The following is a 5,017-nucleotide window of genomic DNA, read 5'->3' on the forward strand; positions in this document are numbered from 1 at the left end:
GGGTTACACACCAAGCAATCAAACCCCGATTTACGAGAGGGATACCAATCCAAACAAAATGTGTAAGGAGGGTGCCCTAGCCTCGTGCTCGAAAGTGATGAAAGCTCTTTGACGAAACAGAATTGTGTAACGTCAACGGTATGCTTGACTCAATCGGGATTCGAAACGCGGGGATGAGAAAATTCACACCGACGAGAGGATCCAATTGGTCGAGAAGGGTTAGGTTGTGGACCCGGACAAGGAACCCGACCGTGACTGTAATATCAATTAATGCATTCCAACCAAGACCTCGTTCGAGTCTCACTATCTAGGGATCACAAAGACGTAAGTGTCCTAGGTTTCCCCAGCGGAGTCGCCAATCTGTGGTCATGGGCCACGTCTCTGTCTGCGGATTCGGGCCGCCTACCAGTCCGTAGTCGCGGGCCACCTGCAAGTCTAGTCGATCTGTGGGCATGCAGCGGTCTTTTGAAAGCCACGCTCGGTGGCGTAAAGATGCCTTCGACCGGATCGTTTTAGATCGGTCGGTTTCGTCTTGGTAAAGGTCTCGAAACGATTAGAGATGTTCGGAGTCGCCACCAAGCATTTGTGGGATGCCTGGAACCCGTTCGAATTCCACTTTATACCTCGGTCAAATCGAAGCACAAAGCAACGTTTTGACATGGGTACTAAAGATAAGGAAATCGTGCCTCTTTAGCATCCTATCTCTAGAATGACTCTCGTACGCCCTGGATAAGGTCGTCCACTATCCAAAGTTTCTGAGTAAGAGGTGAAGGTACGTATTGGGAAGCCCTTTAATCAGACACCCAATCCCGCCCGCGTTTAGCGGCCTCTACTGATCGATCTTGGTTGGTTGATGCAAAAGTTGATAAAACGGTTTAAATGCATGAATGCACATCCAATGATTTAAACCTAACATGTGAGAGCTTTCTAAGTCGGTTGATTTAATCCACGTATCAAGTATAAGATGTCGAGTTGGATTAATAATTTATTTGCATGCAAGACGGAAGTTAAACATCCATTTACCGTATTAGGTTTAGGGTGCATAACATGATCCACTTGTCTTAGTAAGGCATTTTGCAAATATGGTTTGAAGAGACGAATAGTCATCTGATCCGTCCTATATCCGGGTCAACCGGAGTCGGGATTGTTCTGGACTAATGCTGGAAGGGAACAGGCCATGTACCAGACGGCTATAAGAGGCGCGAGGTAGCTGGCGGTGTAAGGGGCCTCCCTCTGGTTTTGAAAATGAGAAAGAAAAGGCCTGCTTGAGGCGCGGGTTAGCCAACGGTTGTATGCCGTTTTTTGACTATTTAGAAAATGTTATAAAACGTGTTAAAAATGGGTATTTGAACCCGGTTTGATTTGAAAGGGTCGTTTAGACCGCATTTGTCGATTTGAAGAACTAGACTCAAATAATCATCATTGTTTGATAATATTCGGTGTCGGGTTCGGTTTGACAAGCTTGACATGAATAGTTTTGAAAATGATTATGGAATAATTGTTTTAAGTCCATTTTGAATGTAATTAGTCGATACTCATCATCGTACCCGGGTTAAAATCCGGCATGGTATGTAGAACCAAGGATGATTTCGTGTTGGAGACTAATATTTTTTTTTGAAAAATGTGAAGAAATGAAATAAAAGGCTTTAAAATACCTCTTAAATGTCATTAACCAAATATTATCACCGAAACACGGATTTAACCGTCATGGTATGAAGAACCAAGGGTGAAAAATGTTTTATGGTTAAAACGTGTGAAATGAAACAAAAAGGTTTCGAAAATACTTTAAATGGTAAAAACCGATTACAAATATGAAAAATGGATTAAGGGAAATGACGAGAACAAACACGGTTGATCTCTGGTCTGAGTACCCCATTTAGGCGCGAGCCTGTTGGCGACCTAAGGGGCTTCTGCCTCAGACCAAAAATTAGTTTTGGCTCGTTTATTCCTTGTTTTGGTTCATGTTATGCATGTTTTAGCATGTTTAAGTCATGAAACAAATGAAAACATAATAAAAGAGGATTTTTACACCCTCATACTTACATGTTTGGTTATGGCGAGTGACCGACGTAAGTGTAACAACTTGTTTGATCGGAAAAAACTCGGTTTAAAACCGTTTTGGTAAGTAAAGAGTGTTTTAAAAGTTTAGTGATGGTGTAGTGGTCGAAGTGGTAGGTCAAGTGGTTTAATGCATGATGACGGTACCAAAAAATGTGTAAGGCTCATGTTTATGATCGGTAGGTCGTAAACACGCGTCGGGTTGTGACTTTAGAAGTCGAGTCGAGAATTTTAAGGGATAAAAGAGGGGGTGGACACTCGCGTGTCTCAAATGGGTGGCATTTGAGGGGTATTTATAGGAGAATGAGTGGTTGTGTGAGTTTTGAGCGACGTGGCCACCTGGGCTGCTCAAAGAGGCGCGAGCCACGTCGCGGCACTTCGAGTTGTGTTGTCACTATCACAACAAACGCAATCATGATTTGTTCTATCCTAGGTTTTGTAGTCACATGTTTGGTACTTGACCAACATGAATCTGGGAAAACTTTGCATAGAAGGCTTGAAGATATTTTGTTTTTGTGGTTGACTCGGTTTGACTCGTTGTTGGAGTCGGGATTTGAATTTTTGAGTCGGTTTTTGGTCCGGTATCGGTTTTGACCCTAGTTAGTGTCATTGCGACCCCGTCGTCGTGCATTAAACACTCCAGGTATTTTTGAAATGTTTTGAAATGTTTTGTTTTCGAAATCCTTTTAAGTTTTACGACGTAAAGTTGTACACAATCTGTCGACCAAACGCTGCGATCCCAAAACATGTTGTAGTCCGATAATCATCGGGTGTTTGTTGGAGTCTCAGCAGATACTGGGTATCTACAAAAAGGCATTTGGTTGGAAATAAACATGAAAAAGAGTAAAAATGGAGATTTCTTATTGAGACAATTCAACAAACAACTTGTATGCAAGTTTTAATATAAAGGAGAAAACTTGGTGTAACTTGGTCAATCACTACTCCTTAAGCCACAAAGACACCCCCTTTTCTTTCTTCAATAACTACCTAATACTACTTTCATATGATGGTAAGAATTTCATTCCTAAGCTAGAAAAAACAATTCTACTCATGTATTTTCCCAAATGAAAACCACACAAAGAATAGCACATAAGAGCATTAAGAACAAAGCCAAATGAAAGAGCTGAGATTAACTTGTGAGAGCTTAAACCAACCACCCCAAGACTAACTTTCAAACCTTACTCATAAAGTTACAAACTTTACAACAAATTCATAACAAAACATGTTTGCTTCATATATTTCTAGAGATGTAAACACAAGGCTAGAGATTGCAATAGTTAGATGAATAATATGTAAGGTTAATTACTGCCAACACACAAACTTCAAAGATAAACAAGTAAACAAAAGGAAATGAAATAATTATTGAAGAAAGATTAAGGAGTTCTTACAAAACTTAAAGGAAGTAGAGGGTTCCAAATTACACCAAGTAAAAAGGTCTAGCCTTCCATAACCATAGATAAATCAAAGGTTAATGGAAAGATTGACATCAAAATCCAACTAAAGATTACAACTTTTACCCCAAATATTAAGTCTTTCTTTCATAGAAGTTTTTGAGATTATTCAATCATAAGGTAGTAATCTAGGTCTTCAAAACATGAACTATATATAGGGCCGCACTCCCATCTAGGTTAAAAATGGTTTTGGGCTTCCACGAAAATGATTAAGGACGGATGATTCATGCTTCAAGGCCGTGGAGGATGCAGGTTGTGTCATCCACCGCAGGCCTGCGTCATACGGTGCAGGCTGCGTCCTGGACTGATCTCCGCTCCAAAATTGCTCTTTCTTTTCACGATCCTTTCATCATTTGGCCTCCATGATTTTTACCAAGGGGTGTAAACTACTATATTGGTTCGTGTGTAGCTGTCTTCACCTGATTGCTTGCTTACGAGTGTGGCTAGAGGCTCTTGCTCGGGATTCCGAACTCTCCTCTCAAAACAATTCTCCACACATGCATTAAAACTCATTAATCACGACAAACAATGGGAAGGGAAGACTAACTCATTATTCCGACAAAAGGACCCTTAAATTAAACAAACTAGGCCTAAGAAGGCCTTATTGACTCGACACTTTTGACTCTATCAGGGGCCTCGATGGAGATGTGAATGAAAATTATGTAAAGGTTTTTTTTTTTCCTTTTAGTTTTTTTTTAGAGTAAAGGGTTCCTTTTCTGGAATAAGGTTGGTAATTTGAGGAGAGATCTAAGTCGATCAACTTTTTTTGAATGGTTGATCGACTATTATAAGTTGTAAGCCTCTCGATCGACTTTGGCAGCATCTGACAGGGCATGTTCGTTTCCAACGCTCAATTTGGATACGTGTTAACAAAGACAGACTCGGGACTAACCCTTTAAGTAGCAATGGTTTATTGTTATGAGCTCGACTTCAAATATTCAAAAGCGGAAGCACTCAATGCTCTTAAAAGTTGATCAAAGGTCCTGCCATGAAACTCGGAAAAGTGACAATGGAAACTAGTTAGACATGATAAAACAAAAATAAAAGAGACATAATTATGTAACAAATTTTTCTTTTCGCCTCTATGTTTAGTTCTAGCTTCTTCGTCATCTTTAAGCCAATTAGTTAGCAAGTGAGGAGTAAATATCATAAACGAATCCAGTGCACTTGAAAGCTCAGCAAGAAATACGGGAGGATCATTTATGATATGCACAAGACGTTCTTTTAAAGGAAAAAGCTCAACGTGCTCATAAATTTTCACCCCGGCAAATGCTCCATCTTTTTCGTCATCTAGTAGGGTCACCTGAAGTTTTATAAAATCAAGATCGATAAGCGCATGTGGTTCATCCATAAAATCATCATAATTATCCCACCGTACTTCAAGATCTCCAACAAAAGTTTCGTCACATACTATATCACAAGACTCCTCATAGAATGGGCTTTGTGGGTTCTCATACAAACTTACCTCATGGCTGAGAGCATAGTCATACCCAAAATCAGGCGATGCG

This window comes from Silene latifolia, chromosome Y, assembly GCF_048544455.1.
Source record: "Silene latifolia isolate original U9 population chromosome Y, ASM4854445v1, whole genome shotgun sequence".
NCBI classification, from domain to species: domain Eukaryota; kingdom Viridiplantae; phylum Streptophyta; class Magnoliopsida; order Caryophyllales; family Caryophyllaceae; genus Silene; species Silene latifolia.